This window comes from Artemia sp. Qi Xiang Cuo, unplaced genomic scaffold, assembly GCF_049724085.1.
Source record: "Artemia sp. Qi Xiang Cuo unplaced genomic scaffold, ASM4972408v1 HiC_scaffold_2971, whole genome shotgun sequence".
Taxonomy (NCBI): domain Eukaryota; kingdom Metazoa; phylum Arthropoda; class Branchiopoda; order Anostraca; family Artemiidae; genus Artemia; species Artemia sp. Qi Xiang Cuo.
The window spans coordinates 76,801-93,572 of NW_028300367.1; the positions used below are offsets into that span (position 1 = coordinate 76,801).

Genomic DNA, 16,772 nt, shown 5'->3' on the forward strand with positions numbered 1-16,772 from the left:
TATTTTCTTGATTTTCAAGCTAATATATTTTCTTTGTTATTCAAGCCAAAGGGCGGTAAGTTTCCTTTATAGAGGATTCGGACAAGGCGGTTGTAATGGTGTACTTTTTGTTTTGATCTGACTCTTTTTTTAGGAGTTGGGGGGTTTTATATTTCTTAACATTGGAGGTGATCGTCTCTTACTAGGTTGCTAGCTACCGCTACAACCCGGATAAGTGGCGTATAAAATTTAGTATAGGCAAGAGGTCGTTCTTTATTATAACTCCTTGATCTTTTGTTTGGATGTCTCAATTTTCGCACGTCTATAATCTTCATCATTGTGATAACACATCTTGCTGTTTTGTTTGATTACTTCTCGATACGCCTGGTCGGTTGAATACCTTTGCTTTTTTTCTTTTCGAGATACTATCTCTGTTTTTTTGTAGTACTGTTTTTTTAACTTGTGTGTAGCTTGCTTTGATCTAACCATTATTTATTCATGAATGAGACCATTTACAGTTTTGACGTTTCTTATATAGTAATTATGACGTCACGGCGTAATGATTTTATTTCATGACGTCATTGCGCAATGGTATTATTTCATGATGTCTTCAGAAACAACAATATAATTTCGTGTTTTTCTATTCACGTCATAGCTCTAATATAAAACTATGATGACATTCATTATTTATCTAGTAGGGTTTCAGACATGGTAGTTCTAATGATGTAATTTGTTTTGACCTGACTCTATTTTTAGGAGTTTTGGGTTTTTATATTTCTTAGCATTGGACGTGATCGTCTTTTACTATGTTGTTAGCTACCACTGCAACCCGGATTATTTGGAATAGTATGAGGCGAACCTCAAAGAATGATGCAGCTAACTAAGTCAAGTATATGCAATGGTTTGGTGTTCTAATGATCGTCTTTTAATATAAAATATAACAAACAGGAAAAAGCCTACTTTTTTTCTTTGGAAAAGTAAGAGACGATCCTCAAATAATCAGACAGCTAACTAGGTTTATAATTTGTTCTTTAACATAAACTTCATTAATCGGATATTTCAATATATCCTGTATGGTCTGGAGGTTGGGATAGCTCTCACCCAGTTGGCTTGAGTTCAATTTCCGTATGGGAAATTTTTACTTATGATGATTTCTTAAGGGTCATAACTATAATTTCTTAATATAATAAAAATAATTTGGTTTGATTACAAAAGGTATTTAACCCCATTAATTTCCTTTAAAATGAGCCATTGACCAACTCTACTGTTACTTATTCCAATGTATACAATCCTTTTTTTATTCCAATGATCGTCTTTCAATGTAACTATTTCATTTTTACTATGGGGCGTGATCATCTCTTACTAGGTTGCTAGCTACCGCCTCAACCCGGGTAGGTTGCAAGCAAATATTGCAACCCGTATTCCAGTTACTATGGGCTATAGCTCGTCCTTTAATGTAATGAAAAAAAAATTTCTTCCAGGAGACAAAAAGCAAAACTAATTTTAGAATTTTCATGTATTTTTGTTGTTTAAATTAAAAAATTACTATTACTGATTAGGCATCATAAATATTTTTGCAGTTTACATAATAATTTTAGCGATTAAGCCAAAAAAGAAAACTTTGGTTCCAGGAGTTTTGGTTACTATTGAGACAAGTAGCTATTATTACTATAGAGTTCATTACATGGACTGTTTTATTGCTTCAAAATTCAAATATCTTTGAAAAGACTGCAGTATGAAAATACATCAAAAATGCAATTTTTTTGACAAAATTGATTCTACTTTAAAAAGTATTTTATTTTTAAATACAAAAGTGACTAGATGTTGCAATTTCCTTTAAAATGAGCTATTATACAGCTCTCTATGATTTTCCAGTGCCCAGCTAGCTGAGCAGAAAGAAAAAGCGGAAAGAAAAAAATATCCCGTTTGTGGAGAATAACGTGGTAAAAGTCAATTTTCTTGATTTTCAAGCCAATATATTTTCTTTGTTATTCAAGCCAAAGGGAGGTAAGTTTCCTTTATAGAGGATTCGGACAAGGCGGTTCTAATGGTGTACTTTTTGTTTTGATCTGACTCTTTTTTTAGGAGTTGGGGGGTTTTATATTTCTTGACATTGGAGGTGATCGTCTCTTACTAGGTTGCTAGCTACCGCTGCAACCCGGATATTCTTTGAAATAGTAAGAGACTAGCCTCAAACAATCAAGTAGCTAACTAAATCAAATGTATGTATTGGGTTTTTATTCCAATGACCTTCTTTTAGTGGAAAATTTTAATATATTGGCCTTAAATATCATAACTGTACTAGCCTATGCTATAGTTAAGCGGCCTATAAAATTTAGTATAGGAAAGAGGTCGTTCTTTATTATAACTATCTCTTACTAGGTTGCTAGCTACCGCTGCAACCCGGATAAGAGATCATAAAACAATAAATTAGCTTTTTATACATATCTCATATGGTCTAGTGGCTAAGGATAGTTGGCTTTCAGCCAACTGGCTTGGGTTCGTTATTTTTAAAACAAAATCAGATGAAATTAATTAGCTAATTTGACAGGAAATAGGTAACTAAGGGCAAGAGTTCTTTACAATAATTTACTGTATTATATCTGAAGAAACTTACATATTCTGAATTTATGATGAACAATATCGATCCTTCATGTAATTGCTAGCTACCGCTGCAACCCGGACGACTGAAGAAGAAAAAAAACACATTTTGCCCACATCGTTGTTTAATCAGGCAGTGCTCGCGTGCTGCCTAAGATAATAAACTGACTAAACACAGGAAAGAGCCTATGGCTTTTTCTTCTTTGAAATAGTATGAGACGAGTCTCAAACATTCAAGTAGCTAGCTAATTCCAATGTATGCAAGTGTTTGTTATTCCAATGATCGTCTTTTAATGTAACTAGGTTTCAGCCATCTCTACAGCAATGATACTGTTCTTTATCGTTCTTTATTGTACTATATGTAAACTTGTTAAAAGACAAGTTTGTCGCATTATCATCCTTATGATGATTTATTAAAATATTTCATGTTTATTAAGATTATTATAACAACCCGGATAATAAACTGATTACAAACAGGAAAAAGCCTACGGCTTTTTCTTCTTTGAAATAGTAAGAGACGAACCTCAAACAATCAGGTAGCTAACTAATTTCAATGTATGCAACTGTTTGTTATTCCAATGATCGTCTTTTAATGTAACTATACACGGATTTCAGACAAGGTAGTTCTTATGGTTTACTTTTTGTTTTGATCTGACTCCTTTTTTGGAGTCAGATGGGTTTTTATATATCTTATGGAGCTATGGGTTTTTATATATCTTAACATTGGACTTGATCGGACAGGCAGCTAACTAAGTCCAATATAAGCAATTGTTTGTTCTTCTAATGATCATCTTTTAATTTGGCGTTTCTTACTAGGTTGCTAGCTACCACTTAAACCCGGATTATGTAATAGGTTGCTTGCTACCGCTGCAACCTATATATTCTTATTTCTGCTACTATGGGCTAAGGTTCGATCTTTCATGTAAAACTAGCAAAACATTTTTTAAGCCTGATGAAGATTTAACTAATGTGTCAAAAGTAAGGTTGAAAGTCGACGATTTTGTTTTGGCCTTATTATAATTGGTATGGTGAAATAATAATATGCATATGGCTCTTAAATCATACTTCTTTATGGTTCCATATGGTCTATTGGCTAGGATAGTTAACTTTCACTTAACAGGCTCGGGTTCGATTCCCGGTGTGGGAAAATGTTTAACTCTATAATCTTCGAACATTTGAACCTTTTATAATTTATAATGATGTATAATATAAATACTGTAATCTTAACTATAGTGAAGTTGCCTATGCAAGTTAGTATAGGGAAGAGTTTGATCTTTATTATAATCTTTTAAATAGTAAGAGACGAACCTCAAGTGTACTACCCCTGGAACCACCATTTATTAGTTACTATGGATGAGAGATCGTTCTTTACTGTAGCAACCCAGATAACCTATACTATAATTAAGTGGCGTATAATATTTAGCATAGGTAAGAGGTCGTTCTTTATTATAATAATATTAAGCACACAAAATCCCGTGTCGAGTATCTAAAACCTAGCATAAAACAAAACTAATTTTAAAATTTTCAGGTATTTATCTTGTTTGAATTACAAAATTAGTATTATTGGTTAGACACCATAAATATTTTTGCAGTTTAAATAATAAGTTTAGTGATTCTGGACTGAAAACTAAAATAATTGCAATTATGAGACAATAATATGGAGATATGTACTTTACGGGTTACAGGATACAATAATAAATTTGAACTGAGATGAAAAAAAAATTTCTTCCAGGAGACAAAAAGCAAAACTAATTTTAGAATTTTCATGTATTTTTGTTGTTTAAATTAAAAAATTACTATTACTGATTAGGCATCATAAATATTTTTGCAGTTTACATAATAATTTTAGCGATTAAGCCAAAAAAGAAAATTTTGGTTCCAGGAGTTTCGGTTACTATTGAGACAAGTAGCTATTATTACTATAGAGTTCATTACATGGACTGTTTTATTGCTTCAAAATTCAAATATCTTTGAAAAGACTGCAGTATGAAAATACATCAAAAATGCAATTTTTTTGACAAAATTGATTCTACTTTAAAAAGTATTTTATTTTTAAATACAAAAGTGACTAGATGTTGCAATTTCCTTTAAAATGAGCTATTATACAGCTCTCTATGATTTTCCAGTGCCCAGCTAGCTGAGCAGAAAGAAAAAGCGGAAAGAAAAAAATATCCCGTTTGTGGAGAATAACGTGGTAAAAGTCAATTTTCTTGATTTTCAAGCCAATATATTTTCTTTGTTATTCAAGCCAAAGGGAGGTAAGTTTCCTTTATAGAGGATTCGGACAAGGCGGTTCTAATGGTGTACTTTTTGTTTTGATCTGACTCTTTTTTTAGGAGTTGGGGGGTTTTATATTTCTTGACATTGGAGGTGATCGTCTCTTACTAGGTTGCTAGCTACCGCTGCAACCCGGATTCTAAGAAGTACGTCTCCGTATATTCACTGTGTTGTCGAACATTTTCCATTGCATCTATAAACTGTTCCGCAGTTGCCAATCCATACCTTGGAAGCTTTTCGTTAAACTGACAACATTTCTTTTGGATATTACTATGAAGCTTTGCCAAAGAATTTCTAGCCGACTTTTTAACAGCATCCGCTCTTTCAAAGAGAATTTTAATCTGTAATTTTGAATACTTTTCGTGATCCCGGTTAAACATGCGTAGAATGTTTCTCAATTTACAAATATCAGCCTGCATTTTTGCCATCTTCTTGTATTTCTGAATGTAATTTTTCCCTTTGTCCTTATGCGTTCTTCGGTACAACCTCGCAGAGAATTTAATTTTTTCATTATAGCTTTTGTCACCCAAGTATCTACCCATTATTCTGGTAGCAACTTTTTTCTTATGTTTGTTTCGGTAATCTTCATCATTATCATACCGTTCCTTACTCTTTTGTTGGGCTGTCTCAATTTTGCATGTCTATAATCTTCATCATTGTGATAACACATCTTGCTGTTTTGTTTTGCTCTCTCAATTATTACTTCTCGATACGCCTTGTCAGTTGAATACCTTTGCTTTTTTTTTTCCATGATGTTGTCTCTGTTTTTTGTATAGTACTGTTTTTTTAAATTACGTATAATAACTTGCTTAGAAGGCATCTTATTACAAAACAAGAAATAATATTTTCATCTAATTAACACTTCTTATAACTCGTATCAGGTATCCATAACCTAACAAAAAATAAAACTAATTTTTAAATTTTCAGGTATTTTGTTAGTTTGAATGAAAAAATTAAAATTATTGCTCAGTTATCATAAATATTTTTGCAGTTTACATAATAACTTTAGCGATTCTAAACTGAAAAATAAAATATATATTAAAAAATGTAATTTTTTGGTCTGAAAATACATAGTCAATCCCACATCGGGTAGTTAGAACCTAACCAAAAATAAAACTAATTTTAACATTTTAAGGTATTTTTCAGCTTGTATTGAAATATTCAAACTATTGCTCGGATACCAGGGATATTTTTGCAGTTTACACAAGCTGCAAAGAACGCACAGGCTGATCTTTGTAAACTGAGAAAAATTTTACGAATGTTTTACCGGGATTACCAAAAATATTCAAAATTAAAGATTAAAATTATCTCTGAAAGAATAGATTTTGTTGAAAAGTCAGCTAGAGATGCTTTCGCAAATCTTCATAGTAATATCCAAAGGAAATGTTGCATGTTTAGTGAAAAGCTTCCAAGGTATGGACCGGCAACTGTGGAACAGTTTACAGATGTAATGGGAAATCTTATACATCACTGTGAATATATGGAGGCATAATTGTCCTTTACTTAGTTTCAGCTTAAATTCGATGATCGAGCCTTTATGTAAACTACATCCAACGACTATGACGTCATTGATCAATATTGTATATACACAATTTAGTTTTTCGTGAAAAATAATTAATAAAAAAAATTAAGTGCAAAAGGCGCTAGATCTAGAGATTTCCTTCAAAATGAACCATTGAACAACTCTCTACAATGTTCCAGTGCCAAGCTATCTCTAGAAACAAAAGAAAGAACAAAAATATCCAGTTTGTGCAGAATAACGAGGTTAAAGTCAATTTTTTTTATTTTCAAGCCAATATATTTTCTTTGTTATTCAAGCCAAAGGGTGGTAAGTTTCCTTTATAGGGGTTTCGAACAAGGCGGTTCTAATGGTGTACTTTTGTTTTGATCCGACTATTTTTCTAGGAGTTAGGGGTTTTTATATTTCTTAACATTGGACGTGATCGTCTCTTACTAGGTTGCTAGCTACCGCTGCAACCCGGAACCACCAAAAATTACTTCATTTTACATAATAATGGATAATTATATAATAAAAACCTAATTGACAAATACCATTTATGATGAACTGTATCGGTCCTTTATGTAAACAAAAATCAAATATCTTTGAAAAGACTGCAGTATGAAAATACATCAAAAATACAGTTTTTTGACAAAATTGATTCTACTTTTAAAAATATTTAATTTTTAATTACAAAAGGCACTAGATGCAGCAATTTCCTTTAAAATGAGCCATTATACAGCTCTCTATGATTTCCAGTGCCCAGCAGCTAGCTAGAGGAGAAAAAAAGCGTAAAGAAAAAAAGATGCCGTTTGTGGAGAATATAGTGGTTAAAGTCAATTTTCTTGATTTTCAAGCAAATATATTGTCTCTGTTATTCAAGCTATAGAACGGTAAGTTTGCTATATAGAAGTTTTGGACAAGGCGGTTCGAATAGTATCTTTCTTGTTTTGATCTAAATCTTTTTTCAGGAATTATGGTTACTTTAGTTTTTACTATGGGGCATGATCGTCTCTTACTAGGTTGCTAGCTACCGCTGCAACCCAGATATACCACATACCTCTTTTTTTCCTGTTGCATCAGTTACTATGAGATAGACTTCGGTCCTTACTGTAACTTGTCAGTTGAATACCTTTGCTTTTTTCTTTCCAAGATGTTGTCTCTGTTTTTTGTATAGTACTGTTTTTTTAAATTACGTATAATAACTCACTTAGAAGGCATCTTATTACAAAACAAGAAATAATATTTTAATGTAATTAACACTTCTTATAACTCGTATCAGGTATCCATAACCTAACAAAAAATAAAACTAATTTTTAAATTTTCAGGTATTTTGTTAGTTTGAATGAAAATATTAAAATTATTGCTCTGATATCATAAATATTTTTGCAGTTTACATAATAACTTTATCGATTCTAAACTGAAAAATAAAATATATATTAAAAAATGTAATTTTTTGGTCTGAAAATACATAGTCAATCCCACATCGGGTAGTTAGAACCTAACCAAAAATAAAACTAATTTTAACATTTTAAGGTATTTTCCAGCTTGTACTGAAATATTCAAACTATTGCTCGGATACCATGGATATTTTTGCAGTTTACACGAGCTGCAAAGAACGCACAGGCTGATCTTTGTAAACTGAGAAAAATTTTACGAATGTTTTACCGGGATTACCAAAAATATTCAAAATTAAAGATTAAAATTATCTCTGAAAGAATAGATTTTGTTGAAAAGTCAGCTAGAGATGCTTTCGCAAAACTTCATAGTAATATCCAAAAGAACTGTTGCATGTTTAGTGAAAAGCTTCCAAGGTATGGACCGGCAACTGTGGAACAGTTTACAGATGTAATGGGAAATCTTATACATCACTGTGAATATATGGAGGCATAATTGTCCTTTACTTAGTTTCAGCTTAAATTCGATGATCGAGCCTTTATGTACTACATCCAACGACTATGACGTCATTGATCAATATTGTATATACAAAATTAAGTTTTTCGTGAAAAATAATTAATAAAAAAATTAAGTGCAAAAGACGCTAGATCTAGAGATTTCCTTTAAAATGAGCCATTGAACAACTCTCTACGATGTTCCAGTGCCAAGCTATCTCTGGAAACAAAAGAAAGAAAAAATATCCCGTTTGTGCAGAATAACGTGGTTAAAGTCAATTTTCTTGATTTTCAAGCCAATATATTTTCTTTGTTATTCAAGCCAAAGGGTGGTAAGTTTCCTTTATAGGGGTTTCGGACAAGGTGGTTCTAATGGTGTACTTTTTGTTTTGATCTGACTATTTTTCTAGTAGTTAGGGGTTTTTATATTTCTTAACATTGGACGTGATCGTCTCTTACTAGGTTGCTAGCTACCGCTGCAACCCGGATATTACTATTTTAATTATCCTATTATAATTTCGTCTCCTATCAAGTACGAATAACCTAACAAAAAATAAGACTAATTTTTAAATTTTCAGGTATTTTGTTCGTTTGAATGAAAAGATTAAAATTTTTGTTCAGATATCATAAATATTTTTGCAGTTGACATAATAACTTTAGCGATTCTAAACTGAAAAATAAGATATATAATAAAAAAAGTGAATTTTTTGGTCTGGAAATACATATTAAATCACACATCGGGTAGTTATAATGTACTAACTACATCCAATGACTATGACGTCCTTGATCAATAATGTACATAACAAATTAAGTTTTTCGTAAAAAATTGATTCTATTTTAAAAAAATTAAGTACAAATGGCACTTGATCTAGAAATTTCCTTTAACATGAGCCATTGAACAATTTACGATGTTCTAGTGCCAATCTATCTGGGGAAAAGAAGAAAAAAAAAATGGCGTTTGTGGAGAATAACGAGGTTAAAGTCAATTTTCTTGATTTTCAAGCCAATATATTTTCTTTGTCATTCAAGCCAAAGGGCGGTAAGTTTCCTTTATAGGGGTTTGGGACAAGGCAGGGGTTTGGTGGTTCTACGCGTGTACTTTTTGCTTTGATCTGACCTTTTTTTAAGGAATCCTACGGCTTTTTCTTATTTGGAATAGTATTAGAGGGACCTCAACGAATCAGGCAGCCAAGTCCAATATATGCAATGGTTTAGTATTCCAATGATCATCTTTTAATAAAAAACATAAACTATTTTAAAATCGTGTCCTTGAAATCCTAGGAGGCGCAGTGGATAGTGTGTTGGAGTTCTGCTCCAAAGGTCACAGATTGAAATCCTGCCGAAGACAATTTTCATACATTTGTCTTTTTAAACTCCTATTAATAACTACTACATGACATCCTCTTGACCAACACATTTTATGATGAACTATGTCGATCCTTTATGTACTTTTGATGTATCGATTGGTATCAGAATTCCGTTTTTTAGAGTTTCGGTTACTATTGAGACAATTCACTCTTACTAAACAGTTCGTTACCAAGAACTGTTTGATAGATATATAGAACATAGAAAACAAGCAAGGGAACTTACTAAATTCTTTTCGAATCTTTGTTGGACTTGTTCAGGACTCTAATGAGCATAAGTCCTCGATATCCTCAAAACATAAACTCCTTTGCATGATTACCATTAAACTTTGTCATTTTCTGACGGCAGTGATTGCAAGTCGTCATTTATTTGAAGTACCATTCTCTCCACGAAAACCTTCAAGTCAGACTTCCTACTTTCACAAGCTGCGATAACTTCTGAATGATTAGGTGAATTTTCAGAATCAGTGTCCATCACACATTTATTCGAAATAAGGCTGAAAGCAAAAACAAACATGCCACAGTGGCGAGCTACGACAACTTCTGGTACAGTAGACATTCCTACAGCATTAATATTTAATGTATGTAGTAGCATTTGGCATTCAGACGGTGTCTCATATGCTGGACCACCATTCATGCAATAAACACCTTCGTGAATATTTTCCTTCAAGCCAATTTCGCTACCAATTTTTAGTGCATATTCACGATATTTTTTATTGTACGCTCCTTGCATTGAGGGGAATCGAGTGCCAAATTTTTTATCATTTGGGCCAACCAATGGAGATCTTCCAGCTAACCCTGGCATGCTTACATGGTCTTTTATTATCATTATGTCGCCAATTTTGTGATTGGACATTAAACCACCAGCAGCATTGCTAATGATCAAACTCTTAACTCCCATTACGTGCAAGACTCGAACCGGTAAAGCGCACTTCCAAGTCGGGTATCCTTCATACGGATGAAATCTACCTTGCATACACACAACTGGGACATTTTTAAGCAGCCCTATTACCATTTGGCCCTTATGCCCAACAACGGTTGAAACAGGGAAATGGGGTATATTTTCGTAATGAATGGTGGTTCTATTTTCTAATAAGTTTCCAAGTTCACTTAACCCAGAGCCGCAAATAATTCCTATCTGGCACCTGTACTTTGTTTTAGATAATAAAAAATCAGCAATAGCTTTAATCTCATCATAATTAAGAGGTGATTCTTCAACAACAGGAGTTTGACGTAGATGATGCCAACTATTGGTTATCAAGTTTTTCAGCTGAGAAGAGAAGCTCATAAGAATCTCATTTGCAATATCTGAATATTTAGTCATTGTTTCAAATTACAATACTATTGCTTTATATTGAAACCACGCATCAAGTATCGAAAACCTATCAAAAATAAAAACTAATTTTAAAATTTTCTGATATTTTTCTAGTTTTAATTAAAAAATTAGAATTATTGCTCAGACACCGAAAATACTTTTGCAGTTTACATAATAACTTTAGTCATCCATAAAATTAAATTATTCTATTTGAAATTTTCAGGAATTAATCTAGTTTCAATTCAGCAATCAGTTTTTTTGTTAAAACTAAAGAACCTAATATATATAAAATAACTATATCTACATACTTTGATAAAGTTAATAACGCTATTTTGATCTTTGTATTTAAGGTGATGTTAATACCATTTGCTATTACAGTGTTGTACAGTGTTGTGTCCTTAAAGAAATGTATTTTTTGGGATTGGATGTGATCTTCTGTTACTAGGTTGCAAGCTACCGCTGCATCCCGGATCAAGTTGCGTATATAAGTTAGTATAGGCAAAAGTTCATTCTATATTATAAAATTTTGTTTCATGGATCGCTAAAGTTATTATGTAAAATGCAAAAATATTTATGGTGTCTGAGCAATAATTTTTATTCTTTAATGAAAACTAGAAAAATGCCTGAAAATTTTAAAATTAATTAGTATTTTTGATAGGTTCTATCAACTCGAAACATCATAATATAAGGAGGTGTTTGGAAACATAGCTATAAATATATTATGGTCTCAAGAGAACAAAGTAAATTAAGATAAACGTCATTAATCAAATATCTTAGTATATCCTACATGATCTAGTGATTAGGATAGCTGGCTCTCACCCAGTTGGCTCGAGTTCGATTCCCGGTATGGGAAAATTTTACTAATGATTACTTAAGAAGTATAATTAAAATAATCATCTATATAATAATTAAGGTATTTTTCTAGCTTTTATTGAAATATTCAAACTATTGCTCGGATACCATGGATATTTTTGCAGTTTACACAAGCTGCAAAGAACGCACAGGCTGATTTTTGTAAATTGAGAAAAATTTTACGAATGTTTTACCGGGATTACGAAAAATATTCAAAATTAAAGATTAATAATTTTCTCTGAAAGAATAGATTTTGTTGAAAAGTCAGCTAGAGATGCTTTCGCAAAACTTCATAGTAATATCCAAAATAAATGTTGCATGCTTAGTGAAAAGCTTCCAAGGTATGGACCGGCAACTGTGGAACAGTTTACAGATGTAATGGGAAATCTTATACATCACTGTGAATATATGGAGGCATAATTGTCCTTTACTTAGTTTCAGCTTAAATTCGATGACCGAGCCTTTATGTAATACTAACTACATCCAACGACTATGACGTCATTGATCAATATTGTATATAAAAAATTAATTTTTTCGTAAAAAATAATTAATTAAAAAAAAAATTAAGTACTAATAGCACTAGATCTAGAGATTAACTTTAAAATGAGCCATTGAACAACTCTCTATGATGTTCCAGTGCCAAGCTATCTCTGGAAACAAAAGAAAGAAAGAAAAAAATATCCCGTTTGTGGAGAATAACGTGGTTGAAGTCAATTTTCTTGATTTTCAAGCCAATATATTTTCTTTGTTATTCAAGCCAAAGGGCGGTAAGTTTCCTTTATAGGGGTTTCGGATAAGGCGGTTCTAATGGTGTACTTTTTGTTTTGATCTGACTCCTTTTTTAGGAGTTATGGGTTTTTATATTTCTTAACATTGGACGTGATCGTCTCTTACTAGGTTGCTAGCTACCGCTGCAACCCGGATTAACATTGGACGTGATCGTCTCTTACTAGGCTGCTAGCTAAGACTGCAACCATGATAATTTACTTAATTAAAGCTAGTATTAAGATTAACTTTAGGTTTCTAGCTACCGCTGCAACCCGGTATCCTATACAAGTTAGTATAGGCAAGAGTTCGTTCTTTGTTGTAATCTTACTTTAGTTACTATGGGCTGAAGTTCGTTCTTTACTGTAACATCTCGATACCCTGATCCGTAACATACCTCTGTTTTGCTCTGTCATATTTCATTTTCTTAAATCCTGGATCACAAGACATCTTAGTAGCAATCCTTACGCGTTCTCAAGCTTTATTGCGTTCGGTGGCATTTTTATCTCTTTTAAATAAACTTTTCTGATATTTCAGGATGTTAGCTTTATTTTTTATGTAGTAAAGTTTTCTATTAGTAGAAATTTGGATTGCTCTATTTTGATATTTTTTTGGGTTATTCTTTCTTTTTTTCCACTCGCGTGAGACCATATTTTTTCAATGTTTAAAATTATTAAGTACACAGAATCCCGTGTCGAGTATCTAAAACCTAGCATAAAACAAAACTAATTTTAAAATTTTCAGGTATTTCTCTTGTTTGAATTACAAAATTAGTATTATTGGTTAGACACCATAAATATTTTAGCATTTTACATAATAAGTTTAGCGATTCTGGACTGAAAACTAAAATAATTGCAATTATGAGACAATAATATGGAGATATGTACTTTACGGGTTACAAACCAAAAAAAGTTTGGTTCCAAGATAAAATAATAAATTTGAACTGAGATGAAAAAAAATTTTCTTCCAGGAGACAAAAAGCAAAACTAATTTTAGAATTTTCTTGTATTTTTGTTGTTTAAATTAAAAAATTACTATTACTGATTAGGCATCATAAATATTTTTGCAGTTTACATAATAATTTTAGCGATTAAGCCAAAACAGAAAATTTTGGTTCCAGGAGTTTCGGTTACTATTGAGACAAGTAGCTATTATTACTATAGAGTTCATTACCATGAACTGTTTTATTGCTTCAAAATTCAAATATCTTTGAAAAGACTGCAGTATGAAAATACATCAAAAATGCAATTTTTTTGACAAAATTGATTCTACTTTAAAAATTATTTTATTTTTAAATACAAAAGTGACTAGATGTTGCAATTTCCTTTAAAATGAGCTATTATACAGCTCTCTATGATTTTCCAGTGCCCAGCTAGCTGAGGAGAAAAATCAAGCGGAAAGAAAAAAATATCCCGTTTGTGGAGAATAACGTGGTAAAAGTCTATTTTCTTGATTTTCAAGCCAAGGAGTTGGGGGGTTTTATATTTCTTAACATTGGAGGTGATCGTCTCTTACTAGGTTGCTATCTACCACTACAACCCGGATTACTGATTAGGCATCACAAATATTTTTGCAGTTTACATAATAATTTTAGCGATTAAGCCAAAAAAGAAAATTTTGGTTCCAGGAGTTTCGGTTACTATTGAGACAAGTAGCTATTATTACTATAGAGTTCATTACCAAGAACTGTTTGATTGCTTCAAAATTCAAATATCTTTGAAAAGACTGCAGCATGAAAATAAATCAAAAATGCAATTTTTTTGGACAAAATTGATTCTACTTTAAAAAGTATTTTATTTTTAATTACAAAAGGCACTAGATGTTGCAATTTCCTTTAAAATAAGCTATTATACAGCTCTCTATGATTTTCCAGTGCCCAGCTAGCTGAGGAGAAAAATCAAGCGGAAAGAAAAAAATATCCCGTTTGTGGAGAATAACGTGGTAAAAGTCAATTTTCTTGATTTTCAAGCCAATATATTTTCTTTGTTATTCAAGCCAAAGGGCTGTAAGTTTCCTTTATAGAGGATTCGGATAAAGCGGTTCTAATGGTGTAATTTTTGTTTTGATCTGACTCTTTTTTTAGGATTTGGGGGGTTTTATATTTTTTAACATTGGACGTGATCGTCTCTTACTAGGTTGCTAGCTACCGCTGCAACCCGGATGTAAAAAGTCGATGATCGAGCCTTTATGTAACCCGGATTAAAAAATTATTATCATATCTTATATGTAACTTTTATTTTATAAGTCTTCGATAGTCTAATGGTAAGTATGCCCACTTGTTACCTGGGAGAAGGGGGTTTGATTCCCCGCCGGGGAGAACTTTTAATATGTTGAATTAAAAGCACTATCTTTTCAATTTAAAATTTAAAAAAGAAACTTGTTTATTTACATTCTAGCTAAAATAATGAAGATAATATTAATGAACCACAGTGTTCAGTTTCTTTGGACTTGAGTTCGTTTTTTAACTATAAATTGCAATTCGACGATTTTGTATTGGCCTTATTATAATTGGTATGGTGAAATAATAATATGCATATGGTTCTTAAATCATACTTGTTTATGGTCCCATTTGGTCTAGTGGCTAGGATAGTTAACTTTCACTTAGGAGAACCGGGTTCGATTCCCGGTGTGGGAAAATTTTTAACTCTATAATCTTCGAACATTCGAACCTTTTATAATTTATAATGATGTATAATATGAATACTGTAATCTTCACTATAGTGAAGTTGCCTATGCAAGTTAGTATAGGGAAGAGTTCGATCTTTATTATAATCAAGCCAATATATTTTCTTTGTTATTCAAGCCAAAGGGAGGTAAGTTTCCTTTATAGAGGATTCGGACAAGGCGGTTCTAATGGTGTACTTTTTGTTTTGATCTGACTCTTTTTTTAGGAGTTGGGGGGTTTTATATTTCTTGACATTGGAGGTGATCGTCTCTTACTAGGTTGCTAGCTACCGCTGCAACCCGGAGCAACCCGGAGCAACCTACCGCTGCAACCAGTGACTGAACTTTAAAAGTTCAGTCACTATTAACTATAGTTCGTCCTTTAATGTAATTTCGGACAAGGCGGTTCTAATGGTGTATGAAAATTATTGATCAGACAACATAATTATTTCTGCATTTTGTAGTTAGATAAAATTATTTAGTTTAAATTTTTCAGGAATTAATATAGTTTCATTTGACAAAAAATATCTTTTACAAGGAATCAGGCAGCTAACAAAGTACAATATATGCGATGGTATGTTCTTTGAATAATCGTCTTTTAAATTAAATCACCCTGGGTAAAATATAAACTGTTTGACAACCAATATTATGTAAACCCTGATTACAAACAGGAAAAAGCCTACTGCTTTTTCTTCTTTGAAGTAGTAAGAGACGACTCTCAAAGAATCAGGCAGCAAACTAAGTCCAATGTGTGCAATGGTTTATTCTTGTAATGATCGTCTTTTAATATAATATTATTAAATTACAAAAGAATTTTAACCCCATTAATTTCCTTTAAAATGAGCCATTAAACAATTCTCTACGATGTTCCAGTGCCAGTCTATCTGTGGAATTACTAACCTATACTGTAATTAAGTGGCGTATAAAGTTTAGTATAGGCAAAAGGTCGTTCTTTATTATAATTCTTCCGTTAAATAGTTAGAGACGAAACTCAAACAATCAAGTAGCTAAATCCAATGTATGGAATGGTTTGCTATTTCAGTGATCGTCTTTTAATGTAACTCTTACTAGGTTGTTAGCTACCGCTGCAACCCGGATTACTAGGTTGCCAGCAACCGCTGCAACCCGGATAACCTTTACCATAATTAAGTGGCTTATAAAATTTAGTATAGGTAAGAGTTCGTTCTTTATTATAAACTAACGCTGCAACCCGGATAGTGAAATGTTATTCCAATGATCGTATTTTAATGTAGAATCAAATTTAACCTTTTATGACGTCACATATACCACAGACCTCTTTTGTTTTTCCCGTTGCATTAGTTACTATGTGATAGACTTCGGTCCTTACTGTACTGCAACCCTGATCCCTTTTAATACTTCAGTTACTAAGGCCTCAGGTCGTTCTTTAATGTAACTATTTAGGAGCTATGGGTTTTTAGATTTCTTAACATTAGATGTGATCGTCTCTTACTAGGTTACTAGCTACCGCTGCAAACTGTATTATATAAAAAATCTAATTAAAAAATACAATTTATGATGAACTATATCGGTCCTTTATGTAAATG

The 16,772-nt window shown here is 32.1% G+C and overlaps 1 pseudogene; it reads right to left on the bottom strand.

Moving 5' to 3' along the window:
* Nucleotides 1-9,933: 9,933 nt before the first annotated feature.
* LOC148938752 (purine nucleoside phosphorylase pseudogene) lies at nucleotides 9,934-10,935 on the bottom strand (annotated as a pseudogene).
* Nucleotides 10,936-16,772: the final 5,837 nt, after the last annotated feature.